The sequence below is a fragment of the Pan paniscus genome, chromosome 10 (genome assembly GCF_029289425.2).
Source record: "Pan paniscus chromosome 10, NHGRI_mPanPan1-v2.0_pri, whole genome shotgun sequence".
Lineage (NCBI taxonomy): Eukaryota > Metazoa > Chordata > Mammalia > Primates > Hominidae > Pan > Pan paniscus.
Genome location: NC_073259.2, coordinates 9,945,686 through 9,963,785, shown reverse-complemented (window position 1 = coordinate 9,963,785; position 18,100 = coordinate 9,945,686). Strand labels below are relative to the sequence as shown.

Below are 18,100 nucleotides of genomic sequence, written 5' to 3'. Positions count from 1 at the left end.
GCTGAGGGTTGGGTGGTGGGCGGCGGCTGGGGAGGCTGAGGGTTGGGTGGTGGGCGGCGGCTGGGGAGGCTGAGGGTTGGGTGGGGGGTGGCGGCTGGGGAGGCTGAGGGTTGGGTGGTGGGTGGCGGTGGCGGCTGTGGAGGCTGAGGGTTGGGTGGGGGGTGGCGGCTGGGGAGGCTGAGGGTTGGGTGGGGGGTGGCGGCTGGGGAGGCTGAGGGTTGGGTGGGGGGTGGCGGCTGGGGAGGCTGAGGGTTGGGTGGTGGGTGGCGGCTGGGGAGGCTGAGGGTTAGGTGGGGGGCGGCGGCTGGGGAGGCTGAGGGTTAGGTGGGGGGCGGCGGCTGGGGAGGCTGAGGGTTAGGTGGGGGGCGGCGGCTGGGGAGGCTGAGGGTTAGGTGGGGGGCGGCGGCTGGGGAGGCTGAGGGTTGGGTGGGGGACGGCGGCTGGGGAGGCTGAGGGTTGGGTGGTGGGCGGCGGCTGGGGAGGCTGAGGGTTGGGTGGGGGGAGGCGGCTGGGGAGGCTGAGGGTTGGGTGGGGGGTGGTGGCTGGGGATGCTGTGCAGTAGGCGGTGGGTGGCAGCTAGGGATGCTCTCATGTGTGGCTCATGCCTGGTCTCTGGGAAACATGCAGAAAATCCGAGCCCCTGCAAACTCTGGGAATGAAGCCCAAGCCCAGGGCAGAGGCAGCCTGCCCTTCACTCTTAGCACTGCAGCAGCCGGAAACACACTCTCTCCTGCCTTGGAATTTTCCAGGTAGGCATCACACAGCGGTCCACGGTGCCCCTCAGCTTCAGAGACACATGTCAAGCCTTCCATGGGGTCTTACTGAAGTCTCTCTTCACTTGTGAAGCTATTCCAGGCCTTCCTGAAAGGTCCCCTGAAAAGTCTTTCCCTCAGAAAGACTTCTCAGAATCCTTTTATTTTCCAACCCTCGATATGGATGAATCCATGAATTTTTCTTATTTATTTATTTTTTTGAGATAGAGTCTCACTCTGCTACTCAGGCTGGAGTGCAGTGGTGCGATCTCGGCTCACTGCAACCTCCACTTCCTGGGTTTAAACGATTCTCCTGCCTTAGCCTCCAGAGTAGCTGGGATTACAGGCACCCACCACCAAGCCTGGCTAATTTTTGTATTTTTAGTAGAGACAGGGTTTCGCCACATTAGTCAGGCTGGTCTTGAACTCTTGGGCTCAAGCAATCTGCCCACTTAGGCCTCCCAAAGTGCTGGGATTGCAGGTGTGAGCCACTATGCCTGGCCTTGAATCCCATGAATCCCATGAATTTTTAAGCATAGGCCCGTAAGGCCCGTCAATATTCTGTGGCCCTTCTCCATCCTTCTCCACCCAGCCCTGCTCCATCTTTTGCCAGAATTAGCTGCAGGTTCCATTAGGGCTAGAAAATAACATATCTCAAAATTTTTATGATTTTCCACTCCTTTTTAACCAGGAAAAAAAACCAGGCAAAACAGCAATAACAATGAGTGAAAATATAACTTGTAATCTCCATAAACAACAATTAGGAGGAAGGTGGAGAAAGAAAAATAGAAAATTTGAGGAAGCACAGTAGAAAAGAGCATTAATTCTTTTTAGCCCTCTTTATGGACCTAAATGTGAGTTTTCTTCAATAACACGGAATGTGTTATGTGTTTCTTAGTTTGCTAACAAAATTATGTTTAGGGAACTAAAGTTGTAAATGTTGTATGAAGAAAACCAAATAACACTCTGCAAGAAAAAAAAACTATATTCCCTATATTATCCGAACATTTTTAAAACTCCAAAAGTTTTCAAGAGCTTCCAAAAAATTGTGTTTTTTTCTAACTTTCTTCCAATTTTCCTCCCACGCTTCCCATTGCTGTTTACCTTTTGGTTGTGCACACTTCATTATATTAGACCTTGGTTCATCTGCCCCTCAGGGCCATCGTGTGAGTTGGACGGGTCTTTGGAGCGGAACATCCCTCTCCCAGGTGGAACAGGGAGGGCAATCCACTCTCAGACCCGTTGGTACTGCCCCCTTGTGGCTATTTCCTTAATAATAATAACATCATCACTAAACTTCATCCTGAGTTGTCTAAGAAAGAGTCACTGAACACCAGTTGTAAGTTGGGACTGGGATGCTGATTTTAGAGGAGAGGGATAGGGAGAGGTTTGTTAAAGGATACAAAATCCTATCAGGTAGGAGGAATCAGTTCTAGTATCCTACATCACTGTAGGATGACTATAGTTAACAGCAACGTATTACGTAGTTTCAAATAGCTAGCAGGATGTTAAATGTTCCTAACACAAACAGATGATAGAAATTTAGATGATGAATATGCTAATTACTCTCATTTATTCACTATTATATGTACTGAAACATCACCATGTATCTCCATGAACATGTACAATTATTATTGAATATGTACAATTATTCAATTTAAAAATAAAGTAATTTAAAAAAAATAAAGAATGAATTATAGTATTTGCCTAAAAAGAGCTCACAGACCCTTGTGGAGGACAGTCTCCTGCCCAGCTAATACTGCTTTATATCAGAATGCATTGTATTGCAGAGGAAAAAGTGGCTCATCAGAGTGGGCAGGATGGGAAGGCTCATGGATGAAAGGCCACTGAGGCAGGGACAGCAAGGATGCAGGCACATGGAGAAGAAAAGGGTTATCCCAGCCCGAGCAAGGAACCCAAGCACGGGCCCCAGCCAAGGTGTAAAGGCAAAGTAAGTTCAACCTAACGTGGGACTTAGTGCACGCACTTGGGGGCAGAAAGGTGGGGGTTCAAGTCCCAGGTGTGCCACTCAAGAGCTGCATGATCTTAGGTAAGTTATTTAAGCCTCAGTTTCCCTTTTCATTAAAATGGAGACAATAGTGCCTATTTCACAGAGTCCTTGTGAAGATTAAATGGAATAATATATGCAAAGTCCTTGGCAGTGCTTGGCCTACAGTAAGTGTTCAATCAATGTTAGCTGCTAATGGCAAGTGATGCAGGCTGTTTTGGAGTATGGATGGCATTTATGGGTGCAGAGCGGAATGGAAGTTGAAGACAGAGCCTGAATGCCAAGCTAAGGAGCTTAAAATTATCTTCTACACAGCAGTGAACCACAGTAGATTTTTGCAATGACGTGGCATGAGGTGATTCAACTATTTGAAGAGGAGAATTCTATGAAGAGGATAAAGGATTGGAAGCAAGGAGGCTGCTAATTCAGTTATGAAATAAATATTTATTTTAAACCTACTAGCTTTAAACAACTATGCTGGTGCCTGTGAAGAACAGTGAACTAGAGAGAAAGCGGACTGTTGTCTGCTGGGAGCTTTCATCCTAACAGAGAGTAGACACATCCATGAGTTTCCCAGGCAACAGTACAGCATTACTGCATGTCATGGGAGGGCTGGCAAGGAAATATACACAGGGATGAGATAGAGAATAACCTTGGATAAATAAATCACTTAAGCTCGTTCTGCCTCTATGTCTTCATCTCTTAAGTGCAGCTTATATTCCAGCCCTGCCTACCAAGCAGAATCAGTGTGTAGATTCAAATGAGACGATACGCTGGAAAGAGTTGTGTGAAGTGTAAATCACTTACAGAAGTCTGAATGAAAATGGATTATTGGCTTGGCGCCGTGGCTCACACCTGTAATCGCAACACTTTGGAAGGCTGAGGCAGGCTGATTGCTTGAGCCCGAAAGTTTGAGACCAGGCTGGGCAATGTGGTGAACCCTCGTCTCTGCCAAAAGTGGAAAAATTAGCCGGGTGTGGCGGCACATGCCTGTCGCCCAGCTACTTGGGAGGCTGAGCCCGGGAGTTCAAGGCTGCAGTGAGCTGTGATTGCACCACTGCACTCTAGCCTGGGTGACAGAGTGAGACCTTGTCTCAAAGAAAAAGAAAGAAAATGGATTCTTATGAGAATCCCTACTGTTCATGGATTCTTAGGAGATTAAATTTAAGGGGTACAAGCACGATTTTGTTAAATGGATATATTGCTTAGTAGCAAAGTCTGGGCTTTTAATGTATCCATAATGCAAATAATGTACATTGTACTCATTAAGTAATTTCTCATCGCCCAACCATCTCTCACTCTCCCAAGTCTCCAATTTCTATCAGTCCACACTCTATGTCCATGTGTACACATTATTTAACTCTCACTTAAAAGTGAGAACATGTGGTATTTGACTTTCTGAGTTGTTTCACTTAAGCAACGGCCTCTAGTTCCATCCATGTTGCTGCAAAGGACATGATTTCATTCTTTTTATGGCTGTATAGTATTCCATCGTGCACATGTACCACATTTTCTTTATCCAGTCATCCATTGATGTACATTTAGGTTGATTTCATATCTTTGTGCTATTGTGAATACTGTTACGATAAACATATGAGTGCCTGTATCTTTTGAATATAATGATTTTAGAAAATGGATTCCTAGTAAGATCTTTAGGGCCTTTGCCCTAGTGTTCCCTCATAGTCGACTCATCTGGATTTCCTGAGCCACTCCACACAGAAAGACAGAGTTATTTTCTCCCTTTCCTGGATCCCACTTCTTAGAATCATATGGAAAGATGAAAGGAAAAAAGGAAAAGGGAAGAAAAGGGAAAGGAAAGGAAAGGAAAAGGAAAGGAAATGAAAGGAACATCTCTGTAAGGACTAGGCACTTTCAGCCCTGTTGCATCGGTGGATCTCAATGGAGCACTTCGGCAGTTCGGGAGGGTGTTTGGTTATCACAGTGACTGGGGATGCTGCTAGCATCAGTAAACAGAAGCCACAGATGAGCGGCATCTGCAGCACGGAGGACAGTCTCCATCATGAAGAATTGTCCTGCAATTGCTCAGCTTTCAGAATGTCATGTAGGTAGAACACCTGTTTATAAATCTGAGCCTAGAATCAAACTGCTTTACATAAAGCAGAGAATGTTTTTCTCTGTCGCTTTAAAACGCAAAGCTTCCCAACGAGGGTATAAATCTAGGGAAGTCTGTATTTTGTGTGAAACCTTTCAAGCACAGTGCACCACTTTGAAAAACCCTAGCATGATAACCCGTCAGTTATCAGTACATTTGTAGCTCTCACATTCGCAGTGATTCTCTCACTATATGCATTTACACAGACATACCTAATCCTATCTCAAATGTCAAAAACGGCACATAATTTTTAGTGGAACGCTTTCTTGCCATTCTTAAATCCAAATGTATTCATTACAACTAACTATGAGCATCTGAATCCTCCATTGTCTTAATGTGGCTGTGCCTGAGCATTTAGATCTTGAAATACAATCTTTTAAGTTACCTGCTCCCTTTTTTCTCTACAGTTAAGGCATTATATTAATTTTTTAAGTGATATGTGTAGGTACTATTATATTGACCATCAGTTTCACTTTAAATAGTAAAGATAGTGTTATAAAATATTTGTTATTAAAAGTGCAGTTTGGGGTGACGGGGAGAGAAGGACTGCAGTAGTTTGTTTAACTGGAGAAGGTCGAGCGAAAGCTCTCAGAAGCCCCTGGTGACGTGTGCCCACGGCAGATTGAGAACTCTCATTGAAATTGTTCACCCCATGCCTCTCTGGCCTTGCTGCTTCCTTGTAAGGTCTGTCTGAGAAGCAACTAACTCTGTCTGGTCTGAATTTAGCAGAGCCTGGGCCCCTAAAGCAAAGATCAGGGAAGATGTCCTAACAGCTGCTGATAAAAATTCATATTCTATCCAAAAGCCCATATTAATCCATGATCCTCCTAGGCAGTGACTGGGGGCAGGGAAAGCCCCTAAATTACAAAGAATAAACAGTATTCTCCGGATGGTTTCTCCTGGGGACAGCGCACAGGGCTGTCGCAGCCACTGACCTGAGCCCAGTTTCTGGGGTTAAATTTAAGTCCCCCAGGGACCCCTTCCCCCCATCCGGATCCCTCCAGTGATCTGTTCCTCGCCCCTGGAGTCCTGGTTAGCAAGAGGATGCTGTATTTATAGAGCATCTTTCTGAGAAGAGCTCTAAGCTCTTTTCGGAGATTAGCTCATTACACGGGTTGGAGCGGGAGGAGCAGCAGCAGGAGGGCTGTGTGTTCCTCTCCCTTTAAGGCAGAGGAATGAGCCCCACATGGAGGCTGGGAGACTTGGGTTCCCTGAGCCTCTGTCTGCAGTGTGACCTCCACCGAGCCACATAAACCTCTCCCGCTCCTGGCTGGCGCTGAATGCCTGGCCCCTGCACCCTGGATGCTGAGCAACAGGAGAAGCCTGAGCTTCATGTGTATTTCTGTGTTTCTCATGTCCAGGGCAACCCGGGGGCGAGCTGGCTGCTGCTCTCTAGAGAGCTCTTTTAAGGACAGGGCAGGACCTTGAACTGAAATCTTTCTGTGTATAATTGTGATGAAATATGCATAACATAAAATTTGCACTTTTAATCTTGTTTAACTCTGCGGTTTCGTGGTGTTGCCTATATTCACAATGTGGTGTAACCGTCACCACCATCCCTCTCCAGAACTTTTTCATTTTCCCCAACTGAAATTCTGCCCCGTTAAATACTAACTCCCCATTGCCCCTCACCCCCAACCCCTGGCAACCACCATTCCACTACCTGTCTCTATGAATGTGCGTATTCCAGGTGCTTCATATGGATGGAATGATGCGATATCTGTCCTTCCGTGTCTGGCTCATTGCATTTAGCACCATGTCATCAAGGTTGCCTGCTGTGGCAGCAGACTGAATTCTTAGGTCCCTCTCTCCTTCCCTCCAACTGACAGGTGAAGCCAGCTGGGCTTCCTGGGTCCAGTGGGGACTTGGAGAACTTTTCTGGAGCTAGCTAGAGGTTTGTAAAACGCACCAATCAGACCAGGCACGGTGGCTCACACCTGTAATCCCAGCACTTTGGGAGGCTGAGGCAGGCTGATCACGAGGTCAGGAGATTGAGACCATCCTGGCTAACACGGTGAAACCCCGTCTCTACTAAAAATACCAAAAAGTAGCCAGGTGTGCTGGCAGGCACCTGTGGTCCCAGCTACTCCGGAGGCTGAGGCAGTAGAATCACTTTAACCCAGAAGGCAGAGGTTGCAGTGAGCTGAGATTGTGCCACTGCACTCCAGCCTGAGTGACTAAGACTCTGTCTCAAAACAAACAAACAAACAAACAAACAAAAAATGCACCAATCAGCGCTCTGTAGCTAGCTACAGGTTTGTAAAATGGACCAATCAGCAGGACATGGGCAGGGACAAATAAGGAAATAAAAGCTAGCCACCCCCAGCCAGCAGCACTAACCCGCTCAGGTTCCCCTTCCACGCTGTGGAAGCTTTGCTCTTTCCCTCTTCACAATAAATCTCGATGCTGCTCACTCTTTGGGTCTGTGCCATCTTTAAGAGCTGTAACACTCACCGCAAAGGTCCGAGGCTCCATTCTTGAAGTCAGCGAGACCACGAACCCACCGGAAGGAACCGACTCGGGACACACAACCAGACCCCAGACCTGAGACATGCCACGGTTTCTCGTGCACACACACACTGGGGAGAGAAATGTGGACTTAGCTTGGCCGCGTACTTTGAATTCCATGAAGTCTGCTCTCAGGATCCTTTACTGTGGATCTTCTCATACTCCTCGCGTAGGACTGCAGATCTAGCAAATAGAAACACAATACCTGAATTATGGAATTTCAGATAAACAATGAAAAATGTTTTAGTACAAGTATGCTTTCATGGAATATTTGGTACTTATTTATATTTTTAAAAATTCATTCTTTTTCTGAAATTCAAGTTTCCCTGGGTGTCCTGTGTTTCACCTGATAGACCTCTCTCCCACGCCCCTCTGCACCCTTCAGAAACTTCTTCCTTCCTGCTCTTCCTTCCCCATATCGGTTCTTTATCCTTACAAATTTAAGCAGTGTCAATGTAAGTGAAAAGAATAGGAAATAGATAGGGAAGATGTGGTTTGAATCTCAGCTCCATGCCCAGCTGGTAGAAAGTCAGTTGGTCTCTCCAAGTTTCATTTACTTATATGGAAGGAAGATGATAGTTCCAACTGCACAGTGTGGATTTAACAGTCAAATGATGTATGTGAATATTCCTGACGTGCATTAGTAATTTCTTTGCTCTAGCCATGGAGTGACAGATTCTGCTTACCCTCACCTCACCTGCATTTGTAGGAGTTATCTGCTTAAGTCATTGGAGAGAGAACATGAGGACAAAGGGCAAACACAGACGTTTTGAGAGCCCCAGAAATCATACTTGCTCTGAGCAGCTCATGCTCCTTCTGTGCTCGTCGTCCATGGCTGCAGGGAGACAGCTCCCTTCCCCCGTGTGCCCTCATTCTCCCACCCTTATAGTAGCTGTGAATAATTGGAAAGGAAGCTGCTGGGGAAAGCCCTGTGCAGCTGATGACATGCTAGCAAATGGTTGCCTGTCACCGGCTAGCCCACAAGATAAGCATCAGGCCAAACACGCGCACAATTCCTGTCACATTTAGTAGCGTGCTGTGGTTGATTGTAAACATTTCCCTTTCAGCCAACAGTTCTAGGAATCAACGGAATATTGAATCCTTGAGCTGGAAAGAACCGACAGGGGCCAACAAGCCTGCATCTCCCCTGGAGGCTGAGCATACCCCAAATACCTGCTCAGTTCTTAGCAGTTCTCAGGACGCTGCTCACAGCTGCCTTGGGGCACCTGTTCTGGAAGTCTCGCCAGTGAGGGAGTTCACCCACAGCCAGGCTCTTTTCCCTTTCCGTTCAGCCCACTCCAGTTCATTTTCTGACTCTGTGCCACTGTGTGCTCAGCACTGTTAGCTGCCGTGGGAGGACACCAAGGAGTACAGTGCCCAGTCCCTGCACCCGAGGCAAGGCCGGAGAGCTGGGGTGGTGTTCTGACTCTCATCTCTTAACCCTGTGACTTTGCACGGGTTAATTAACCTCTCAAGTCCTCGTTTACTTGCCTATAAAAATAATTACAGGTGGCTCACACCAGTAATCCCAGCACTTTGGGAGGCCGAGGCAGGTGGATTGTTTTGAGCCCAGGAGTTTGAGATCAGCCTGGGCAACACGGTGCAACCCATCTCTACAAAAAATACAAAAAATTAGCTGGGAGTGGTGGTGTGCATCTGTAGTCCCTGCTACTTGGGAGACCGAGGTGGGAGGATCACTTGTGCCCAGGAGTTTGAGGCTGCAGTGAGCTGTGATCACATCACTGCATTCCAGTCTGGGTGACAGAGAGAGACCCTGTCCCAAAAAAAACCAAAACAAACAAATAAAAACTTGTCTTGGTCAGCTCAGGCTGCTGTAACAAATATCATACACTGAGTGGCTTTAACAATGGAAATTTGTTTCTTACAGTTGTGGAGGCTGGAAATCTGAGATCAGGATGCCAGCATGGTTAGGTTCTTGGTGAGGGCCCTCTTCCCAGTTATGTTCTCACAAGCAATCTCGTGTCTCTTCCTCTTTTTATAAAGGAATTAATCCCATCACGGGAGTTCTACTCTCAGGATTTCATCTAACCCCAGTTACCTCCCAAAGGCCCCACCCCAAACACCATTACCTTGGGGATTAGGATTTCAATATATGAATTCGGGTGGGGAGGGGCCACAAATATTCGGTCCAGAGTAATAATAGAATACAGCCTGTTTCCTAGAGTGGTTGGGAGGATTAAATGAGGTAATACAGGCTGGGCATGGTGGCTCACGGCTGTAATCTCAGCACTTTGGGAGACGGAGGCTGGTGGATCATTTGAGGTCAGGAGTTTGAGACCAGCCTGGCCAATATAGTGAAACCCCATCTCTACTTAAAACACAAAAATTAGGCATGATGGTGTGTGCCTGTAGTCCCAGCTACTCGGGAGGCTGAGGCAGGAGAATCACTTGAACCTGGGAGGTGGAGGTTGCAGTGAGCTGAGATCACGCTGCTGCACTCCAGCCTGGGCAACAAAGTGAGACTCTGTCAAAAAAAAAAAAAAAAAAAAAAAAGAAAGAAAAAAAAAGAAAGAAAAGAAAAGAAAAAAAAGAAAGAAAAAGAAAAAAAGGAGGTAATACAAACTATTTTAAAAAAACTGAAACAAACAAACAAAAAACCAAAAAACCACAATGCCTGGCACACAGTAAGAACTTCATCAACTTTAGCTGCTACTATTTTGACACTACAGAGACAGAAGTGCCCGCGTGGGAAGAGAAGGTGGATCCACGCTATCTTCATTGTCAGCCATTAACAATATCAGAGGAGGAGAAAAGCGATCCCAGCATGGAAGCGTGGCTTTCTCTGTTCGGTAGAATCTCTCTGACAGGAGCTCGAGAGAGCTCCCAGAGCAATCTACAAGAATTCACCTGGGACAACGTCTTCTAGAAAAAGCAGCCATTCAGTAACGATTTTCGCTGGGTAGATGATTTGATGGGCTAGAGAATTCTTCCTGAAAGTTCCTTGCTTGCATTATTAACCAAATTATCAAGCCTTTCTTAAACCGGTTATACTTCTCTGGCCGTACCATTTTCCGGGTCACAAGAAGCATATTCATGGGTACAACCCCACATGGAAAAGGATTAATGTAGCTAGACGGCCCAAGTTGAAATCAAGGCCCTCCGAACTTTTTAAAAAGTTCATCCTTGTCCATCATCAGTTATAAAATAAGTACATTCCTACAAGTATCCCTTCAGGGGTCCATTACAAACTGGAAAGAATGATTGCAACGCAGGTGCCGTTATTCAGCTGTCCATTAGCTCTAAAATTTGGAAGCTTTTGCTGTATGAGACCATAGAGATTACCTGGGTGGTGGTTGTCAACCTGGCTGCATTTAAGAATCACCTGCGGGGCTTTTAAAAAATACTGATGCCTGGTTTCCACTTGAGTCATTTGTGGCTTCTGAATCCAGAATCATTTTTCAATCATTCACCTGTGGTGCAGTCTGTTCTATTGTTATATTTTGCAGCTGCCCAGGTGATATAATGTATAGCTTGAGTAGAGAATAAATAGTCCCAGCCAGCCCTCTCATTTTGCATATGAGAAAAGTGAGGCCCAGAGGGCATAAATAACTTGAGGTCACTTCCAACTACGCAGGAACAATACTACTTTTCAGATCTCATAGGAACTACATCTGGTGCCCACATGTGAGCCTCTGAGGCAGTGTGTTGGCGCTGCCCCCAATATTCCCTATAATTATATGATAATGAGCTTCAACTTCCTCTTCGAACTCAAGGGAGGGCAGGAACTCTCCTGCCCTTTCACTATTTTCCCCTCTATGCAGCCTCGAGCTAAATGTTACCCTTAATTTCTTCAAGCCCTCCACAAGGGAAGGAGAGAAAAGAGTTAGTACCAGTCATAATTTTATAAATACAAAAAATTGGAAGAGTTCAACATTCCCCATCTTAATTAATAAAGCAAATTCCATCCCAAGTGCCAAAGGTTTCAGCTAAGCGTGGTCTACAATAGACTCATTCAACACTTGAGGCTTTCTTAGGAATCAGTCCAGTTTCCTATATGATTTTTATGCTTGACCGTCCTCCTTAATTGAGCCAGGATGAGCAAATCTCTCAGAAATGGTCAAACTGATGGCCTTTACTCAGAAGATAAGAAAACTTGTTGAACAATCAAAACTAAATCAAACAGCTCATGTTAACCAGACACTAACAGAGACTTTCTTTTACGTTCTTTTACTCAGACCTCACTACATTGAATAAACTGGTCTTCATTGGCCTCTTGTATAGAGCCTCCATTATATTTATTTCTGTTGAAAACTTCACATCAGCAGATGTGTGCTCCAAAGAGTATCTCTTACACTTCTTAAGGTCTCCCAAAGTGTTGTACACATGATTTCTGAAGCTTCTACTTTTCCATATGAGCCATACCTCTGCCTCTCTTCATTAGCAAGGAAACAGACAATTTACAACTAGTCCAGGTCTGCAGCATAACATTCAAGACCTCTGGATGTTGCCTCTCTTTCCTTCTGTCCTACTGATTCAGACCCTTTCCAAGTTCCAAAGCTTCTTGGAATCTGAACCATACACTGGGGTACACTGCCGATGAGCACGCCTGGGAAAACAGGGGAGAAGTTGGAGTAGGGGAAAAGTAAGGTGGTCAGAAAGACCCCTGGCCTCTGCACCTCTACATGGTTTTGTTTCCCAGGGCAATTGTATCCGTGCCTGGGCAAAATATTTTCTGAGAAATAATCATCATTGCTGTCCTCTTTCCTGGACCAATTTTGGCAGATGCTGGCCGGAAACAAGTCTCTTCTTCTCTTTACTGGAATGGTATCCCTATTGCTGTTTCCAGAATTTGCATGTTATTTATGCCTCGCCATAAAGGAGGACAAGTCTCAGGCATTGGGCTGCCTCCATTCATTTAGCCCATTCATGGGTGAACAGTCATTAAGTATCTCCTGTGCTCAGACCAGTGTTAGAGTTATGAAGGGGGTTATAGCTACTACAGAGAGTGCACCCTTGTCCTCTACTGGTGGTCAGTTTCACCAGGAAGATGACATAAAAGGGGAGAAAAAGAGGACCGTTACCAGAAGTCAACTAAGCACAGATTAACACCAGCTTATGTATTAGCCGTCTTCGTGGAAACTGCATCCAAAGATCATTTTGGTACATAAAAATTGTGTTAGAAGTATACTAAATAAACTCACTCTTTTAAGGTTTATGAGGCAGGTCACTTAGCCAATACTCGAGAACAGTCATATCAGGTCCTTTCTGGCTTTAAAATTCCATAATTCTTTGAGATCAGCCAGATCATGTTCTAAGTTTAAAAAGATTTAAAAGAGAAAAAAGTGAGTACTAAGAAAACGGCAGAGATATAATGATATCAAAATCTGCAAAATAATTAAGGATAATTAGGGTAAATGCAGACTTTATACAGCAAATCTCAAAATATTAAAACTTAAGCTCCCCTCTCAAAACTTGTAAAAGTTTTAGAAAAATTAAAAATAAATAGGAGAATCATTTGAGCCCAGTAGCTTGAGACCATTCTGGGCAAGAGAGATCACATCTCAAAATAATAATAATACTAAATAAATTAAAAAGGCTTTAGCAGCCATAGGTTCAAGGTGTGGGGATTGCCCTACAGAGTAAAAATGCCATGGCTTTTCTTGGCCAAGATTAGGGTTTCTTTGACAGTATGGCTTTTAAAAGTTAGCAGGCTTCCATCAATTTGTTTCTGGTCAGTTCCATGGCTTATTAAGCATGGGTCAAAGACTTTGTCTGGATATATGTTCTTTGAGTCTCCTGGTCATTGGCCTCTGTGCTCTGCCCATCTCCCTGGAGCTACTTTAAAGACCTCTGCCTGGAGACAGTCCAAAATATTCTCAGGCAGGGAGTCCCCACCAACAAGCTGATCTTGACAAAGCCTGTCCAGTGTGTCAGTGGAGAAGCTTAAAGGAAGGTGTTTAAGAGAGACCTGGCCAGTAGGGATTTTCTGGGCCCCAATATCTCCTGCAGATAAGATTCCTGCTTTCTCTGCTCTAAGACAGGCATAAGTTTGTTTCTTTCTTACGGGACTCCACTAAAGGCCACCAAAATAATAGCCGGTGCACATTAATATCCTAAATGTTAAACTATTTCCCCTAGTGCTCTCAATGGGCACGTACTGTCCCCAAGTTCAAAGGAAAATAGTGGGATCCATTAATTCACAACCACATAACAGAGTCACCAGCTTCCCAGCCTGGAACAGCAGGCTTCTTGATTCCTGCTGCCTGCAGAGACACCTTCTCAATTCACCCCAGTCCCCATTTTAGGGTATGGTGCGTGTAGCACCTCTACTTCCTCATACCAAATTTTGTTAACATGCCTTCTCCAAATCAATTTTCTATGTCACACAACAAGGGTGGACTCCAAGCATGGCCCCCAGCTTGGCCTGCACACCATCCCTAGTCTTTGCTTTTCACATGGGCTTTCGTCATCCTCAGGCTGGAAGAAAAATTGTTGAAGCATTTCCTGATGTCACGTACAGACAAAATAACATATATATTTCTTACGCTTTCCTTTGGGAGCAAAAATTCATTTTGACCAGCAAGGAATTAGGAGAGGATGCCGGTGGGCTTTGGGAAAATTCATGCTCCCAAAGGAAAGCATTACTACCCCACTCCTGCAGCAATTACTCGCAAAGGGAATGGGATCACCATGGCTGTTTCAAAGTGTGGTTTCAGGTCCCTGGAGATCCTTTAAGGGGGTCCATGAGGCCAAAATTATTTTCGTAACATTATCCCCTTTTTCTTCCTCATTCTCTCACAAAGAAGTTTTAGAGACTACGCAATGTGTGAGATCACGACAGATTGAATGTAGAAGCAGATATGAGAATCCAGCTGTCTTCTACTCAGCCAGGCAGTAAAAAGATTTGCAAAAATGCATAACAATACTGCTCTACTTACTAAAATTTTTTGAAAATATAGTTATTTTCATTAAAATATGTTCATCAGATTAACATATTATGGGCTTATATGTTGTTATCTTTTTTTTATTGAGACAGGATCTCGCTCCTATCACCCAGGCTGTAATTCAATGGCTGAATCTCTGCTCACTGCGGCCTTGGCTCTATGGGCTCAGGTGATCCTCCCACCTCAGCCTCCCATCTCAGCCTCCCACCTCAGGCTCCCATCTCAGCCTCCCGAAGTGGGAGGATCTATAGACATGTGCCACCAGGCCCAGCTAATTTTTTGTATTTTTAGTACAGACAGGGTTTTGCTATGTTGCCCAGGCTGGTCTCAAACTCCTGGGCTCAAGTGGTCCATACGGATGCCTCGGCCTCCCATATGTTGTTACCTTCAAATTAATTAATAGTTTTTAAATTTCTCAATTTTAGCATCAAATACAGTAAACATCAATGGATATAGCCCACATAAGCAAACCTTCTTCAGGTTTCTCAATAATTGTTAAAATTGTAAAGGGGTCTGAGGCCAAAAAGTCTGATAAGCTCTGCTGATATTAATCAGTGTCCACACGTCAAAGCGGAGGTCAGCACCTCCTGAAGCTCAAGGCTATGGAGAGGAGAGGTGCACATCTAAACAGATCAGGGTTCCGTTACAATGAAATAAAGAGGAGGTAATTACCAAAAAGGTAACCAGCTGAGCACGGTGGCGCACACCTGTAATCCCAGCAATGTGGGAGGCTGAGGCTGGTGGATCACGAGGTCAGGAGTTGGAAACCAGCCTGGCCAACATGGTGAAACCCCATCTCTACTAAAAATACAAAAATTAGCCAGGCATGGTGGTGCACACCTGTAGTCCCAGCTACTCAGGAGGCTGAAGCAGGAGAATCGCTTGAACCTGGGAGGCAGAGGTTGCAGTGAGCCGAGATCGCACCACTGCATTCCAGCCTGGGCAACAGAGCAAGACTCCTTCTCAAAAAACAAAAAAAAGTAACCAACAGTGTCCACTACACTACACAATATTTTTTAAGTAAACTGAGAAATAAAGTGACTTACCTAATGTCACACACAAGTTCTGACATACTCAGAACTTAAAATCAGGATTTCTGACTACTAGTCAAAATTAGTTGAACTTCTGACTGCTATGCATTCTGCTAAGCCACATTGCTTTCTTGCAAAAGGGCTGAAAGAGATTCTGAAATCCTGGTGAGTGTGGAGTAAGTTGGGCATGCTTATAAAATGCTAGTCAGAGTATAAATGGTACAGTCCTTCCAGAAAGCAATTTGGCAATATGCATCAGGAGCTTTGAAAATGTTCATAGCCTTTAACCCAGTAATCCCACTACTAGGAATCTACACAAAGAAAATAATCAGAAATGTGAATGAAATCCATGTATAAGGATATTCAACAAAATGTTGTCCTTAATAATGAAAAATTGGAAATAACCTGAATGTCCAATAACGTGGGAATAGTTCAAAAAATTCTGATAAAGTTCCTGACTGTTTATAGTGGTTTTCTCATGAGGCAGAAATATAGGGAATATTCATATGTTAAACATCAATGTTTTACAACAAGCATGTGTTACTATGGTGATCAGAAAAATGGTAAAAATTAAAAAATAATTATTGCTTTGAAAAACTTTAATGGCCTGGGAACATGCAATATACTATTGAGTAAAAAAGCATGATACAATCATAAACATATAATGTAATATCATTTATATGTGTGTGGGAAAATTTCAGGAAGGAAATACTCTAAAATGTTAACATTTGTCATTATCTTTAGGTATAAGATTATAGATGATTTGCTCTCTATTTTTTCCTGAAATTTCTAGGGCTTTACAATGAGCATTTTCTTCCTCTGTAATCACAGGAGGAATGAAGGTTATTATATAAATAGGTTCGTGCAGAAAAAGGGAATGAAAATGCAGCAGAGCCAAACATCCCTGCTGACCAGGCAGGGGAGAAGGAGCAGCTGAGGCCCACCTACGGCAGGCACTGTTGGTTGCCTTGCTGAGGGAACTCAGTTATGCTTGGGCCTGCGATGTGTCCAACTCCAGGTAAAAGTCACTTACTTAGCCTCTCTGTAGCCAGAGGTGGGCCTGTGACACACTTCTGACCAATGAGAAGAATTCTCAGGGCTGTGGGAAGCAACCTGTGTCCTCTCTTTTATTCCTGACTTGAAAAATGAATATGATGCCTGGTGCTAGAGCAGCCATCTTTCAACTACGGGGTAAAGAATCACAGTGATGTCAGCCACGGCATTATTAAGCCACTAAACCATCACCAACAAACACCTATCTATGAATTTATTGTTATGTGAGAAAAATAGCCCCCTCTGTGTTTGAGCCATTGTTGTTGGGTTTCCTGATAATTGCAGCCAAATGCATTCCTGATACACCACGATGCACAAATATTAAGAGGATGAAGACTATAGATAGGAAAGTGTTTTGTAAATTGTAAAATACTCTCACACCCAGAGATAATGACAACCATTAAAAACTAGTGCAAAACAGGCAGGGCACGGTGGTTCACGCCTGTAATCCCAGCACTCTGGGAGGCCAAGGTGGGTGGATCACCTGAAGGTCAGGAGTTCGAGACCAGCCTGGCAAACATGGTGAAAGCCCGTCTCTACTTAAAATATAAAAAATTAGCCGGATGTGGTGGCGGGCACCTGTAATCCCAGCTACTTGGGAGGCTGAGGCAGGAGAATTACTTAAGCCCAGGAGGCGGAAGTTGCAGTGAGCCAAAATTGTGCCATTGCACTCCAGCCTGGGCAAACAAGAGTGAAACTTCATCTCAAAAAAAAAAAAAAAAAAAAACTAGTGCAAAACAACAACAAAAAAATGTCTGAAGACACTTGTTGGACATCTTGTGGGCCAAACATCTGAGTGACTGGGTAAATTACCTTCACTTTCTAGCTGGCTGTTTTTTATAGACATGCATAGTCAACGTGTACTTCCCAGAATTAAATCTAAATATCTTATTAACCACATGACTACAGACAACACACTTCTCTTTGGGCCTCAGTTTCTCCATCTGAGAATGGGATTAAGCTCCCATTAGACTTTAAAATATTCAGTTTTTGTTCTGGCTCCCAAATCCCTTGTACTGGCAGCCTAGAACCCAGCAGAGCGACTGGGTCAAGGGAGGTGGCTGCACTCCACAGGAACAATGAGCACATGTTCTAGATCTTCCAGGACAGTCCCAATCTTAAATACTCTGTTCCACTGTCCCCAAAAGTGTGTCCATACACTTCAATGCCTCTTGATTTTTGTGTTTCAAGTGTTGTCACCAGAAATACAGGACATCTCCACAGCAACATATTATATTATACATAGCCAAAATATTGTGTACCTATTGGTCTATTAAAAATGCTCTTATTAAAAAAACAAAATCCCTCACCAGCTTTAAATTCTTTTTAGTATTTTGAAATAAGCTGACACTAAACATAAATTTTCTAAATACTAATGAAGAACTACCAGGAAATGAACCTAGAATGTGCCTTAAAGTCAAGCTTATAGAGCTCAGGCTTTCGGTTCTACCAGAGCTCATTAGCTCTTAGGCCTTGGGGTTCCTGATCTTGTCCTATTCCACATTCCGTCTAAGACCATCACACTAGAGCCTCAAGAGCTACAACAATTCTGCTGCCACCTTTCTGAGTCCCGAAGTCCCAGCACCTGGGTGTCTCCATGGGAACAATGTCATCCTACAGCCCATCTCCTGCCATCTACCAAATGTAGAGGGGTGTTTGGGATGGTCTCATTTAAAATACTGTACATGCTGGGTGGGACTTTTCCTGTTGTCCTTGAATTGTGGCTAATC

General features: G+C 44.4%; 1 long non-coding RNA gene across 1 annotated transcript in view; it reads right to left on the bottom strand.

The window, feature by feature from the left end:
• The window catches only part of LOC117975352 (uncharacterized), a 70,427-nt gene extending 61,570 nt beyond the window's left edge, over positions 1 to 8,857 (bottom strand). The window contains exons 1-2 of the long non-coding RNA XR_004665574.3: positions 8,555 to 8,857; positions 7,490 to 7,564 (exon numbers count right to left, since the gene is read on the bottom strand). This is a non-coding gene — a long non-coding RNA (uncharacterized LOC117975352). The remainder of the gene's footprint in view (positions 1 to 7,489; positions 7,565 to 8,554) is intronic.
• Positions 8,858 to 18,100: the final 9,243 nt, after the last annotated feature.